Source organism: Protopterus annectens, chromosome 16.part0 (genome assembly GCF_019279795.1).
Source record: "Protopterus annectens isolate FY-2018-M chromosome 16.part0, PAN1.0, whole genome shotgun sequence".
Classification (NCBI taxonomy): Eukaryota; Metazoa; Chordata; order Ceratodontiformes; family Protopteridae; genus Protopterus; species Protopterus annectens.
Window position 1 is genome coordinate 343,776,944 of NC_056750.1, and position 16,461 is coordinate 343,793,404.

Here is a 16,461-nt window from a genome sequence, read left to right on the forward strand (position 1 = left end):
TCGCAAAACATCTACTATAGTGTATATTCTGTACTATAGGCCAAAACTCTGTGCTGACAGCTGCCTTTTTGGCAGTGTCACAGATACTGCACTCACCTCCATCTAGCATGTTCACCCCTTATTGCTCTGTTTTCCATTGACTCCTCATATGGATCACATTCAACTGCATGGTGTGCCTGGAGATGTTCTTCCTGCAGTTGTCCTCCCTGCTGCAAATGCCTCCAAAATATCGTAACAAAAAATTGCACATGAAAATATTTTAGCACATTTGCCAGGGTCATACTGCAGGACATCACCAGATACATCCAGGCAGCAAAACCATGCCTTCAGCAGCCCTAACACATGCTCCATGATGTCCCTGGTTTATGATAGAACATATCTGTATCTATGGCCTGTTACAATCAGTGGATTTCTGATGGGTGTCATCAGCTAGGGCTCCATGGCACATCTGGCAATACTAATAAAATGCGAATGGAGGAAGTCACCCCTCGTAAATTGTGGGTAAATGTCAAGCATGTGCCATGTGTTGCAGTCATGGTAGCTGCCTGGGTGGCCTGCAAATACATTGTAGGTGGTACCCTGTGCATTTCAGACCTCCTGGCAATTAGTGGAGTGATAGTCTTTACAGTTCACATACCTTATTCCCAAGTCACCAGACGGGGACTTCATTTCAAGTTGGGTGCATTCTGTGGCCCCAGTACCTCATAGAAATCTTGCATGGTATTGGCTCTCTTGTCTGTGGTACATGAAAACCACATATTCTCTCCTACATGCTGGAGCATGGCATCGAAAAACTGATGGAGTATTCCTGATATAAATAAAGGTCCTTTTAGCTAGTATAAGTAACACCATATATACCTTTGTATCCACTGGGATAATTAATCCACAATTCCTACAGGTCTATAGTTGAGGTCATTACATATTTACCAGCTCTTACATGGTGTCCCTATCTACATGGTACCAGTCCACTATGTTTATCTCACTGGAGTCCATGAAACGATAAGTGCAGTTGGATGGCATAGCAGCTCTGACAGTGACAACATGCACTACTGTGGCTAGTAGTGGAATATTAACCAGTTGCATATACATGTTAATTAATGCTGCAGCAACCTCTATCGTTTTTCTGTGATCCTGTTGCATGAACATGAATTTGGCTGTGGTCATTGCCACTAGTGCTAGAGAACCACACTATGCTCTTTGTGTGTTTCTGAATTACTCTGCCATCTTGTTTTTGCTCATTTGCATATATAGCGTTCCCTGTTTTAATATTGCTGCTCATTAGCATTTGCTTACACAGCCATTAGCATATACCATGAGCAACTAAGCTGCTCAGCCTCCACTACTTGCTTTGAGTGTGTCTTTGTATCACACAAACCCTGTGAGTGGCCACTCATTGCACACAGTTGCATGTCTGAGTGTGGTTAACTTTTCTGAATCCCACTTTCTGGTAAAATGGATGTTATTTTGATATTCCTCATGCACCTTTGTATCCCTCTGCATATTTAATATGTATCTGCACTGTTTATTGTATTGTTTAATTAAAGTTTGTTTATTCACTTCAAGATCTTGTGGTTGGTTTTTATTATTTATTTTTGGGGTGTTATTTATTTCTTATCTGACTAGCAGCTTGATAAAGCTCAAGACATCTGCTTTGTAAAGTAGCTAGACTGCTTGAGCCTACAACCAATTAAATTAATTTTTATATATTTATATTTAGCTAAATCAAGAGTAGTCCAGTAGCTAGTTTGTGTGGGTCTGCAACCCCATGTAGAGTGGTGCATTAATACCATGGGGAAGTGGAACATTCTGCCAGCCTTCCTTGGGAATTTTGTGGGTGTGTGTATCATGGATAAAGGGCCCTAGAAGACAGTGTGATTCACTAAGACAGTGGTGAGAAAGTGATATGGGGTGCGAGGGCAATAACTCAGCTCTGTGACTTGCCTATGTGCTATTCAGTCTAGGTGCAGATATTGGAAGTCCATACCTGGGACAGCAAGCAGTGCATATTTCCCTTTATGCTGTTGAGCAAGATTGGATTTTTTGAATTTATGATTAAATTAGAATTGCATACAATTCCTTTCTTTTACTTTAAGCTGGGTACCATTAGTGTTACTTCAGAGAACATATGTCCAGTAACAGTTTGGTCTGTCCTTCTCAATTGGTTGTCACTGGTGGGCTTCAGACTGCATTTGTTCCATCCATTCTTGCCAAAGTGAACAATTTATTTATTTATTTATTTTGTTTGTTTGTTTAGCAGGGTAAGGCACTGAGCAACAACGACCAATTTAATGCCAGGCCTGCGTTGTGGAAACAACATGTCATATAGCAAAAAAAATGTCTAAACAGATGTAAACAAAGGTTATAATCAGTAACAAACATGAATTTGACAACATCAGGTAAACCAGTATTACAATATATTTACATATATACATATAGTTTATATAAAAAATTAGAAGAAAATTGGGGAAGGGGATAAAGTAGATGAGGAAATAGTTATGAGATTCTCGTACATATACAGAAAAATAAAGAATATCGGAAAATAAGATGGGTTAGGCTGAAGACAGTTGTTTGTGCAATGGAGGCTTTTATGTTGTATGGCCTAAGCTGACTATGAAATGGAAGATGATTTAGGCAGAGGACAGATGATTGTGCAAAGAAAGCTTAGGGCATTTGCACTTTCTTTGTCCTTTAAGGTATGTTTTGAATTGTCCCTTGAAACTGGTGCACATGGAGATGTCTTTTAGGATGATGGGGAGTTCATGCCGTAGTTCATGGGCCAAAAGAGAGAAGCACTGGTTGGTGCAGGAAAGTTATTTTCTTTCGCATGTTCATCCAACTCTGTTCTTGGCAGGACTGTACAGGTGCTAGTGCCTCTTGTTGCAAGCAGTGGACTTAAGGCAGAGAACCACTACTGGATGGAATCCCAGTGCAGATCACACACACACTTACAAATCACCAGTTCACCGTGTCTTGGGATATCACTGGAAACTGGTGCACCTAGTGAAGAGCCACATGGACACAGGGAGTGCATGCAAATTCCACATATAAAGCAATAAGAACATCAGAGAATTAAGAGCTGTAGGGCAAGAAATTGAACAGCTTCCCCTTATGTGCTGCCTTTATGTTGTATACTGTTTTATCTACATGTATTTTATATTTCATAATGTATTATACTATCACAGTTGTACATTTGGATGAGGTATGTGTTTTGTTTTTCAACAAGTTTACTTTACAGAATTTGCCTACTTGAAAATTATAAGTTTTTTCTTAGGCAGAGCAGGATTGCTCTTTGTATGAAACTGCTGTGCTCTTTCAGTTACAGTTTTTGCTCTTCGCTTGTGTGACTGCATACTTAACAAATTTAAGTAGGTGGGTGCCACATGAGATGTGCATGGCCCTTTGGCTGTTTGTTTATTTTTTCAATTTCTATGATTACCATTATGATTAATATATAAAATCATCAAAATGTTACTTTTAGAAATTATGTTTAAATACAGATGAAGCCTGTGATATGTTGTGTAATGTACATATCATGTTATGTATGCCATTCCTTCAGTGTATACATTTAATTCACTTATTTCTATATGTTGGAGCTTTATTTCTGGACCTACACTATTTATCTGTCTGTCTATGTGTCCATCCATTTGTGTATATACTTACAGCTCAGTGGAACTTTCCCAGTCATTAAAGAGTAAACACATAATATACACATCTTCTTTCTCTAACTTGCAGCATTAAAAAAGAAATATATATAAGAACATGAGCATGTGACATAGCTGGATGTAGGCTGTGGCTGTACTCTGCTACATTGGTTAGCATGGTGCCCACTGATGCTATACTCAATTGTAGCCTTGATAGATAGTGCTCCTAATGAGACCAGAAAATTATAGCCTTGATAGTTAAATTGCCCATTGCCCACTGAGTTAAAACAACTTCAGGTTTGATTGTGACTGTGCTCAGTAAGGCTATACATACTTGTGGCTTATATAGGCATGTGTTTACAGATGATGTACATTTTCCTCCTGTCATTCTAAGACCCATAATTTGAAAAAACAACCAAGAAAATACAAGAGAACAACAAAGATCAATATTCGCTATTCTTTAAAATTGTTTTTGTCTTCTCACCCCGTTGGTTATATGTACTAAATCTAAGAATCGTAGCTCCTAGAATCTGTGACTTTGGACTTAAGTCCCTATTTTCACATATTCAGTTTCTCAGAATTTAAAACTGTTACCAGGTTATATACATTTGTAACCTTAGTGGGCAGGAGGCTATATGCAACGGTTGCATTAATGGGCATGGTATTTAATGAGCTTTTAGTGGAGCTTTTCTCTCCGGGCCTCTGCTGAAAATGGACCTACGTCCAGTCGGACACTCCTGGTCAATAAATGTAAAAAAATAAATAAATAAATAATGAGGCTGTACACAATTATAGCTTTCATAAGCTTGGTGCCTACAGATGGTATACATAAGTTCAGTTGCTATGGGTACACTACTAGTCTAAGCTAAAATCCACTGCCAAATTCCCAGAAGTTTCTGTGTAGCATTTAAATTATGCTCCCTTATAAGGAAACGGTGTATAATATTCCAGCTTGAAAAAATATTCTGGTGTAATATTACACGGCACAGCAACTGAGATTTACGGGGACACCATCTGGTCCGTCTACGTGCATTTTGCTATTCACTTAATTCTTATGCAGAATCATGCAGTATGATGCAGACCATGAATGATTGTATGTACAATGAAACACAGAACATCAAAGTACTGTTTTACTTCTTATGCATGAACTGGTACAAAGCTACCTCGATTTTACCTGATCAAGAAGCATGTTACAGAAATTCAGCCCATAACCATCCCCCACCCTACAAAAAAATCTTCTTTGATTGTGTGTGATTTGTGAACTTTCAGGAACTTTTTGAAGTTCTGCATCAAAAGTTCATATGCTACAGCCTATAAAGGTTTACACAGCTCAGTTATTCACGTGTTTTGAGTCTGACATATATCCATGTCACTGTAATGTGTATGTGGGGGTGACGAGTAGGAGCGTAGACTGCTGCAAAGGGGTTGGGTTTTGGGAGTATGGTGTTGGGGGTGTGAAATTAAAATCTGAAATCTTATTGTGGAGTTTGTTGAGCTCTAACTGCCCATTAACGTATTTTTACTTGCAAAGAATAATTAAAGAGATAGCATGAATCATAGACAGACGCACAATAAATAATTGCATCTAGTTATGGCATATTGTGTGAATAGGAAAACGGTTAATAGCTACCTACAGTGCACTACTTTGAAAACAAAAACTGCTAAAAATGTATTTGGAGTGCTAAGAGTTAATGCAAGCAGCCCCCAACAAAGATGGATGCACGCAGTTTGCAGTGTTATTTGTCCTTACTGCAGTGATGTAAGGAAAGGAAACCCAATTGAATGTGATCTTTGGAGTGCCTCCCTCAAGGCTTGCCTAGGAAGTAAACTCACTTCCAGAAACAGCTAAGCAGGGAAAGCCCTTGGTACTAAAGGAGTTATTGAGTGAGAGTGTAAGTCTGCAGGAAAAGCTATCTTGTGCTGTTATGTGGTTTTTAATTCTGATTCATACCGTTATGTAATTTCTTATCGGGAGAAAATGTTGTTATTGAGTGTGTTTGTAATTGCATTAAAAGCTGTACTGTAATATGTTAAGTTTAATTCCTAGATGTAACTGTAGTTGCTTACCATTAATCAATTTTGGTACGATCGCAACTTAAATAAGGAAAAAAAGCTCTTAGCAGAGATACTTGGCAACTCTTCTACTCTGTAATTTATTATGTCAGCAGTATCTAGTTTCATAAAGACACTGTTGTGGAATTTGACCTTGTTTTTCTCAGGCTTCCACATTCTTGATGGTGCAATCTGAGAAATGTTTATATTTACTTTGAATCTTGCCCTGCAGTTGAAGCAGTTTTGAAATGTATTTTGTGCTGCTGGTAGTGGAAAGGTATCAGTTACATATGCTCTGTAGCAATTCTGTGCCAGTACTTTTTAAAGTTCATTTGTGCTCATTGCATTGCATAATTTGAATGCCACGTACTTTAATCTGTGCAGTTAAATTGTGCTGTTTAACACCTGTAGTTCTCTTATACCATTTAACTTCGGTAGTAGTAAATGCATGCTGTCCAATCTCTGCAGTGGTTGCTTCGGAAATTTATACTGCTTAACCTTTGCAAAAATTATTTCTGCTGCTTCACCTTCGTAATAGTTAATTTCTGGTGTATAAGCTCCGCAGCTGTTATTTTTTGGAACTTGTGCTGTTTAACTTGTGCAGTAATTGTAATTATTTTGCGTTGTTGCAGTTAGTATGGAAAGCAAAAATAGATGGGCAATGTGGGGCTGTATGGTTAAGGTTTCTGACTCGTAGGGCTGGGGCTCCGTCCTAATGTGTGGTTATTGTCTGTGTGGAGTTGTTTTTCCTTTTGTCTGCATGAGTTTTTCAGGGTACTCCTCTATTTCTTCACAATTTCTAAAAACATGTTGGTTAACTGGTTACATAAAATGGTTCATTTGTTTTTATAGTTATCTTTGTCCTTTTCTCCAGAGTTATGGCTGAACATATTCCAGGATGGACCAGTTCACTTACCCAGTTAACAAAGTTAAATGAAATTAAGTTTAAAAAGTACTTCAGAGAGATCCTCAACAAATATTAATTTTGCGCTGCAAAATCATAGTACTGTGTAGTTGTGCTCAGTTTGTGTACCTGGTTAGGGAAATAAAATAAAATTTAAAAATGTACTTCACGGGGATCCATCACAAATGTTAATTCTGTTTTGTAGAATCATAATACTGTGTAGCTCTGCTAGCATATTTATTTTAATTTGCATTTTTAAAAATATTTAAAATGCTTTTCATTTTTATGTAATTGCCTCACAGAACATGTATTATAATATACTAGCAACCACACAAACTTAAAAAATAAGACATTCTACTACGTTATTCATTCCTAGAAACAATTCATTGTTCAGAGGATTCACCTGCATAGAATGTTAGACTCTAAAGTATTAATGCAGTTATTAAAATATAAAATATATATATTTACCAAAATAGGAAAGTAGTCAGATTTTTATCACAATTAAATGTTTGAGCTTCATCTGATGATTGGTTCTCATAGCTTATGTAAGTAGCATTAGGCATCAGAATCATCTGTCAGGTAGCTTGCACTTCTAAGTTGTATATAAAGATATCAGTGGCCTCATTATTTGTTGTGCCCCATACTCTGACTAAAGCAGACTATCTGAATGGAGCAGTACTTTTCAAATAGTTCTCATTAGCAGCCCTGGGACATAGGTACTGTTCCACCTTTTAGGAATAAAACTGTTGCATATAAGAATATGAATAAAACATGGAATACATCCTATAATACATATGGAATCATACCTCTCAATCTCTTAGTGCAAGAAATCTGGACAACGCCTGACATAATGGGGGTACAAAGGCCCTAAATTAGGGACACATTTTAGATCTTGCTCTTATAAATGTAGAACGGTACTAGAGCAACAGGATTTATGTTAGCATGCATTTTCTGAAAGATCAGAAGTCTGAAACTCAAATGCATGTAATGATTTACTGACTTTAATCCTTATATCAGGCCATTGATTTGTCAAAAATCAGTTTTTGTGAGGAATAGACCAAAAATATGAGGCAAAAATCTGTACAGTTGAGAGGTATGTATGGAATGCACCCTAGAATTCTCAGCAATCTGACCAGTGTATTGAGAGACCATCTCAGAGAGGTCATCAACAAATGACTGCCTAGGACAGAAGTGCCTGAGGGCAGAGGCGAAGGAGAGAGTGGTACCCTTCTACAAGCAGTATCAGAAAAAAAATCAAGAGCGATGTATGCCTTTTATCTTAGCAGTGGCAGTGAAAATTTGTCAAGAGACTCCTAAGGGGAATATGTAAAATTTCTATAGGACAACAATCTCCTGTACAAAAACCAACATGATTTTGTGTTCAAAAGAAGCTGTCATTCAAACTTTATCAGGTCTTATCAAGAGATTATATGTCAACTTGGTAGGGGATTTCCAATAGACATGGTCTGCCTTAACATCAAGGGGTCTTTTTACTCATCAGTCCCACACAGTAGGAGGCTGATAGGAGAACTAAAGGGGTTGGAGAGAAAGACCAAGACCAAAGGAGTGGATTGTTACATGGTTGAATTGTAGGATACAGAGGGTTGTACAACTAATGGAGTACCTACTTTCTTGGGTCCAGTACTCTTTGGTGTGACTGTCTCAGACATGTAGCGAAACAAAGAATAAGAGCAGCTTCTTTACTTATGACATAAAGATTGGAGCAGCAGAAGAATGGGGGATATGTCTAGCAAAGTGTATGGAAATGCTGGACAAGTGGGCCAAAAGATGACAAGTGAGGCTTACTGCAAGCAAACAAATAAAAAAACTACTTGTTCACAATCTTCAGCTTGTGTCTTCATGAGTTGTTCATTTTATAAAAATACTACTGTACTTGGGTCACAAATACTGTGGTCTGAGTGCTATCTTGAAAGAGTTGGCCTGATGGCAACAGAGTAGGAAAAGGCCTTGAGGTTGTTAATCACACCTGGACTGTATTTCCAGGAGCAGAGAGAGGGCAGTGGCAATAATCAACAGAAAATTGACGCATAACCCCTTTCCATATAGTCTAGAAGCAAAAAAATTGATTTCACAGTACAGGGCCCTGACCAGTACAGTTCCAGAGGTCATCCAATGAAGAGACATCAGGCTTCTGCAAGGAATCCAGAAGAAAGACTCCAGAAAAATCAGTGAGATGGGAGGGGAGGGATATATATGATCAGACACTTGGACAGGAGGTGTAGCTCCTCTCACTCAAGACTAGAAAAGACAGAGAGGATGTGAAAGTGGTACAAAAGATGATATTTGCAAAACAGGAAGAACAGAAGGGGAAAGAAAACAGGGGCAGCATGTTATAGGGACAAATTGTTTTCTGGACCTTCAGAACTACTACTTCAAAGAGAAGGTTGTAGATCCATGAAATGTATTACTGGAATGGTGCAGGATACAAACTTTACAAAGGCATTCAGGGGAGTGTGGGACTTGTGGAGAAAGGATTGGGGGGGTCAAGGATGCATGGAATTTAGAATGTTAAATATATTTAAAGAGTAGACTAGATAGGTTTGTTATTTTCTTCTGCTGTCAACCAGATGTAATATAATTTATTTTAATTTGTTTACCAGGTGTGCACAAATCTCAGTGGACCAGTTTCAGGCACAGTCTAGGTAAAATATATTGTTTAGGTGCTGCGCCTCAGGGCGATTCACAGTAAACATGGTTTGAATTTCTATCTTGGCAGTTCACCCCCAATGATGAGTTCTGCCTCATTTTCAGCATTAACTATTGGCTATCCCCTGGACTAATGAAAATGTCACAAGAAAAAGCAATGAAGATGTTAAGAAGCAAAAACACTGCCTTACTGGCATGTGGGTAATTGTGCTCTACTACTCTCCCCCGTCAGACTGCTAAAGTTCGGCATCCATCCCACTGTCTGCTTGTGGGTGTGATGAACCAATCATCTGGCAGTACAGGGACTGCCTTGCAAATCCACAGACAGGACCCTTATAGATTTCTGGTGTCATAATAAGAGAAGGATCTTTTAGAAGACTGCTCCTCACTCTGGATATCTTCAGCTACTGAACACAGATAACAAACTCTTTTGTTTTTTATTTCCTCCCACTGCTTTTTTTATTCTTGAATAGTGTATTCCGCTGCTTTGACTGTTTTTTTTTTTTCTGATTAGACATTTTGTATATGCTTCTGTTTTTACTTTGGCTAGCACATTATGGTCTATCCTGTTGATTAAAAGCTTCATTTGGCAAATATGACAGGAAAATTTGAAATTGCCATTTTTTCTTTGGGGTTATGATTATTTGAGATGATTGAGCAGGATTGTAGTATTTTAACAATCTCTAACAATTGATAGAGCATATGTTACTGAATTACAAATTGAAAATTCTTCAGATCAGGTTAGAAAAGATATTCTTGTAATTGAAGATTTACTTATTAGAGGAACTGACTCTTATATTTGCAGAGAAGATAATTAACATTGAATAATGTTATACATGCTAGAAGCAGAAATAGAGGATGTGAGACAGGCCTTAGAATGCTTTAATGTAAAGAAGTATGGATCTGTTTTTATTCATATTGGTACAAATGGTCTAATTCGCAAGAATTCTCTGATTGTTAGTAGAGAACTTACAGCCCTCTTAAATAGCATAACTTGTACAGGTGTTAGGACATACTTTTCACATATCACATATAGAACAGAGAGTCAGGTCACCATGAATGAAGAGATGTTTGGGTTAAATAGCTGCATGACAAAATGTCCTGTTAAAAAATGGAAATGTGTAGTACATCCGAAACTAATTTTGGGCACGTGTTTAGAAAGTATGGAGTGCACTTGTCAAGATCAGGGAAGAGAAATTTTGCTGTAGATATTCTGCAATATTTGGCAAACACAAGGTAGGATTTTTGCCAGGTTGAAAATTTATCACTTCACAAATGGCAACATTTGATGTATCTCTGATGGTTCTTAATGCTTGGAGCATTAATAAAGTTTTCTCTTTATTGGAAAATTTGCTGTGTTCCCACTAGACTGATGATATTGTTTGTAAAACATGGTTAAAGAACAATGAACTGGACACCAATTCTGTCTCACTGTTTTTACTGTAACAGACATTCTAACAAAAATCAGGTGGAGGTGGTATGATAAAGGTTAAAGATAGTTATGAGACCCATAATTATTACTTGTTCAGTGATAACACCAATACTATAGATTTTGTAACTGTGACAATAGAGACAACTGTGGAACATATAACAGTCATTGAAGTGTGTAAACCACCAACGATAATCTAGAGGAATTCATACATTTCTTGCATTTAAAACAGCACGAAGAATAATAGTGGCTGAGGACTTTAATTTACCAGAAACAGACTGGAATAATATTGATTCAACAACATTAGTAAGAAAATTATTCACAGAGTATGTTCAGGAAAAACAGTTGCTTCGGATTGTAAAAAAAAATAAAATTTACAAAGTGATGGAATATACTAGACATTGTTTGTTTTCCTAAAGAAATTGCTGTTACTTCATGTCTAGTTTTACCCCTGTTGATGTGTGCTGATCATGGGATTATAAAGGTTAATTTGTTGCTACATATTTCTGCCAAACTGAAATCTAAACCAATGCACAGAAGATTAATAATAGATTATATGGAAGCAAAACAGTCACTATGTAAAACTAACTGGAGTGATGCATTCAGTGGAAAATCTGCAGAAGGAATGTGGAAAGATAAGAGAAATTGCTTGAATGCAGTACATAAAAAAATGTTTAACATGAGGAAGTAGACACAAACATTTCTGACAGGAACTATTTCCTGTCTAATACTGTTTTAGGCTCTATCCATTCATGTAGACTGAAACTTTTTTTTTTTTTTTTTTTTTTTTTTAACAAAATTAGGGAACATGTATTTTGTGCTTGGGACTGAGTTACTGAAACTACTGTCATTTTATTCATTGCAGTGCTCAGAATACCACCTCCTGCAGAGATAGAGTTTGGATTGTTACTTAGGGGGAGAATAGTAGAATGTGTTATTTTTTTTACTGGTTGACCATTCAGACTTTGTGTGATATTGCTCTGGCTAGTTTTTTGCACCCTGACGTGATGGACTCAGATACAGACACCACCACCATCTACCCCTTGTATACCTAAAAAAATAATCTAGACATATGCCTCAGCCTACAGTTTGTGATTCCACAGTAACCTTGAGCAGGCTGTTAGACCGCTATCCTTATTTTGCATCCAGATCCCCTTGTGTAGTTGTAGTACCACAACTGTGCATGACACAAGGGTCAGACACGTTGTCCAGGGCTGTATTAGTGCCAGGTTCAGCTATGGGAACAAAACTCTATAGGTGTGAGGAGGTCAGGGGTACAGAATCTGTTGCCATTGTTAATATGACTTCTCCTGGAGAGTCTTTCACTAGGGCAGTACGTGCAAAAAAAGAGAGTGAATTCTACCATGTTAGGACAACAACTGCGTTTTCACCTGAGCTAGTGGCTATGACTATATCCATTATTCAGGACATTGATTACTGGGTGAAAACCTGGGTTATGAGTAACACTGATGCTTTTATTCTTCTTCAGCCACCCCAGGATCTTGATTTTAAAGGGGGACAGGGATCCAAGGTTTCTAAAGTGCCAGTCACTTTCCTTTTAGGATGAATATATTCAGAATCCCAAACTAATGATGTCATGTTGTCCTGTCTCGCCTTCATTCTTACTGGATTGGGTTCGGAACCGATCCTCTGCTCTGACTTGGCCGAATGCACTAGCTGGAAGTCTCTAATTTGGCTCATGGCAGAGTAGGTATCCCATCATGCAGTGGTGCAATCCCCAGATCTCATTTGCCGCTTTACGAGTTCGGATGTTCTCTTCTTGGTCATGGCTAAGTTTTTTGTCTTTTGCTAATTTTTTATATATTTAGATCTTAGAATTGCTTAATTTTAGTTAGTTTTCTGAGTGCTGTGCTTTTCATAGCCTTAGTAGCTAATTTATCATTGTTGCTGTGCTTCTTGTTGGCCGTCGTTTTTCGCTAGGCATGTATTGTGTATCCCGTCGCCTTCAGCTGTAGTGGTGTGTTTAAACTGATATTCTTCGTGTTTCACTGTTGCAGTCATTACATTTGGGGTTATCTGCTTGCAGTAGCCCTCAGTGGGCCTGATTAACAAAGTCTTGGGTCCTGCATCGGTTGCTGTCCCTTCTTCCATGACGTCAGGTCGTCAGGGGTATAAAACATGCAGTTGACGCTATTACATCAGTCTTTCTTGCCATGCAGTGTCTGAAGCAGAAGCAGTTCGCAAGTGCCGGACGGCCGACTCCTGAAATTTTCGTTTTCAAGTTTCAGAACCAAAGTCTTCAACTAAAGCTAAGTACCCCGTTGGGGAAACTTTTCCTTGCTCCTTACAGATGTCAGTAAAAGTTAATAATTGCATTACTTGTGGAAAGAAAATACCTCACAAAGATTTTCATTCGTACTGTATTCCTTGCCTAGGCCCTGACCACAACGTACCTTGCTGTCGGTTTTGTGCCTTATTTAATCAGCGCACTATCTGGCGTCAGCATATTTTCGCCTCTAAATATTTCGGTTCTCGGTTCAATTATCCAGAAATGTTGTCGGTTAGCCATCCGACTACCGGTATTCTGAAAAAAAGCACATATAAAGACAGAGACAGGCCGCCTAGGTCCAGAGCTGCTGACAACGCTTCTCGTAAGCCAGTTCGCCGGTACTCAGTGAGGTGCTTTCGCAGCCCTTCATACAGGCTACTTCTGATTCGCAGGCCTCTACTGAGACCCATTTGGAGACCGGTATGCCGTGAGATGCTTCAAATGTGGAACCTGCGGATGTCTCTACCTTGGATGGGCACCGGCTTCTGAGGGTGTATTCAGGCCTACGGACTTGCATATTAAACCGACACCTCCTTCTTCATTTAGGCCTAAACCTCGAACCATGCCTAAGAAACCGATGCCCAGGCCACATGCTCAGGCCTCTATGTCTAAAAAACAAATTATAAGAATGGCTGAAGATCTTATATCGCTAATCAAGGGAAGCCAACCACCCCCTTCTAAGAGACCTAGGACTGAAATTGTTTATGAATCTTCTGACCAGGATTCTAATTTTTCTGATTCTTCTGATTATCTGGATTTACCCTTATCTACTTATGAGAATTCTGATGCAGAGGACTGTATTCCCTCTGCTTCCCCTTCTGAGGATTTTTCTTTTGGTGAAACCTTACATACTCTAAGGGAGCATTTCCACTGGGGAAAGCCAGGATTTTTCTGATTCAAAAAGAGGCTTAGGAATTTTTTACTCCAGCCTCAGCATAGGCCTTTAGCTATACCTCCTGTACTAGACATTGTTGATGATGCCTTTTCGGAATCTAGTTTGGCCCCTGATTCTTTGCCTCCAGCTCCCAGAAAGCCTGACAGATATTACAGGGTTCCTGATTCACACAAGTTCCTTTTTAAAAATCCTATTGTGGATCCAGAGACTATTTCACAGGGACCCAAGGGCATGAAGGCTTCTACTGCTAAAAATCCTACCCCTTCTGATAGAGACTCCAGGGTGCTGGATAGATGGGGTAAGAAGGTTTATACTTCTGCAGCCTTGGCCATTAGGGCTTTAAACTGCCAGTTTCATGTTAAAGTATCAACAACATTTTATTGGATTGCTTAAACAGAAAATGATGTTGATTCTTGACTGTGCTGAAAACAAGGAATTTCAGGATCTAATGCATTCTGCTGAACAGGTTGGAAAACATACTTTGCAATGTGGGTTTGATTTATTAGAGGCCTCTTGCAGGGCTGCTGTTACTGGGTCTGTGCTCAGAAGGCATGCTTGGCTTAAGGAGCAATCTTTGCCTGATCATGTTAAAGCTAAACTGTTGGATGCTCCCTTAAATCAGGACCACCTGTTTGGCAACAAAGCTGAGGAAGTTCTTAAAAAGATGGAGGATAAAGCTAAATCTATGCAAACTATTAAAGATTTCTTACAAGTTCAGCCTCCAGGATTTAGTAGGCATTGGCCCTCTAAGAATTGGTCCTTTCCAGCCCCTTCCAGATCTTCTCAATCCAAAGCCAGACACAGCAGAAACCCCAGGTTTCAGTCCCAGGGGAAGCACAAGACTAAACAGTGGGGGGGGTTTCCGCATCCAAATCTGGGTAGTAAGACTTCCCCCCTATGGAAAACTGTCTCAATGACTTGCTTTTAAAACTTCCAAGCACTTCCCAACTGAATGCTCCTTTAGACGAAAGATTGGTCTGCAGGCAAAAAACTGTGAACTCATTACCCAGGACAAATGGGTTTTAAATATAGTGTCTCAATGATACAGATTTCACTTCCACACGTTACCAACACCAAGCGGGTGGCCAGATCTATCCCCAAATCAGTGGGCAGAGGCCCCAAATCAATTACTCAACCTCTTAAGCATGGGGGCTATTCAGTTGGTACCAGAAGAGGAAAAGGGACAAGGTTTCTATTCAAAACTTTTCCTGCTACCCAGAAAAGACAATTCTTGGTGTCCTATCCTGGACCTTTCAACTCTAAACACCTTTCTGGTGATTCCAAAATTCAAGATGCTGGCATTCACCAGCTGCTTCCTATTCTAGGCAAAGATGCCTGGTTAGCAACATTAGACATAAAAGAAGCATACCTGCACATCCCTATCAGGGAGTCTTGTAGAAGATACCTACGCTTCAAAGCAGGCTACATGCACTATCAGTTCTCTGCACTGCCCTTTGGCTTATCTACTGCACCCAGGGTATTCACAAAGTGCCTAGCTCCAGTCATTGCATTTTGCAGGCAAAAAAATACTCAAATGTTCCCATACCTGGACGATTGTCTAATTCAGGTAGAAAGCTAGGACATACTTTTGAATCATCTGGCTTTTGTTCAAAGGGTGCTGACTTGTCTGGGGTACACCATAAACGAAAAGAAATCACACCTGGTACCCTGTCAACAAATTATATTCCTCGGAGCAAGATTGAATACAACTTCCCAGATTGCTTTCCTCACGCCAGAGAAACGGATTCATTTGACAACCTGCTTCAAACAAGTGGCCACAAAAACCCAGCTATCTTCAAGGCAAATACTGCAAGCCTTGGGTTCATGGCCTCCTGCATTCTTCTAATTCCATATGCAGGTTGCATATGAGGAAACTACAATGGTACCTAAAAAGCCTATGGTGCCAACATTCTCAGGATCTAGAAGCAATGATTCCTATCGTACCTTGCCTACGTGTAGAGTTCCTCTGGTGGGCAGAGGGCTGCCACCAAAACAAGGGACTACCATTCACACTACCCCCTGCCACCCAAACCTTAACAGACGCATCAGACTATGCATGGGGGGGCTCACCTGGCAGGGAAGTGCATTCAGGGCAAATGGAAACCAAGTCAAATGCACCTGCACATAAATCAAAAAGAAATGTTAGCTGTACAGAATGCTCTGACAGTCTTCAAGGACCACAGTCTTCCAGGACAACACCACTGTCATGTGGTACATAAACAAGCAGGGGGGGGTACACATTCTTACCCCCTCTGCAGACTAGCCATGGCATTGCGGAACACAGCATTGAGCTACCAAGTGAACCTACAAGTTCAATTCCTGCCAGGAAAACTAAATACACTGGCAGACGGACTAAGCAGAAACCTCATGGACCCACACAAATGGAAACTGGAACCAAGGATTTTCAACATGTTGCCAAGCAAATGGGGGAGCCCAGATATAGACATGTTTGCCTCCCCCCAGAACCATCAATTGGACAAATTTTGCACAAGGATTCCCCACAAAGCTAGCTTAGAAAGTGGATGCTCTGTCCTTCAGCTGGAAAAACCTATCAGTTTATGCCTTTCCTCCTCTGACTCTGCT

At 39.4% G+C, this 16,461-nt stretch overlaps 1 protein-coding gene across 6 annotated transcripts in view; it reads left to right on the forward strand.

The window, feature by feature from the left end:
- The window catches only part of KYAT1 (kynurenine aminotransferase 1), a 1,131,910-nt gene that overhangs the window by 471,683 nt on the left and 643,766 nt on the right, over window positions 1-16,461 (forward strand). The window contains exon 1 of one of the 6 annotated variants that reach the window (XM_044058799.1): window positions 5,465-5,533. The exons of 4 other annotated variants lie outside the window; for them this stretch is intronic. The gene's annotated coding sequence lies outside the window, so the exon portion shown is untranslated. Of the gene's footprint in view, window positions 1-5,464; window positions 5,534-16,461 lie in introns of those variants that run through there. One more of the 6 variants, XM_044058804.1, reaches the window with a different exon arrangement.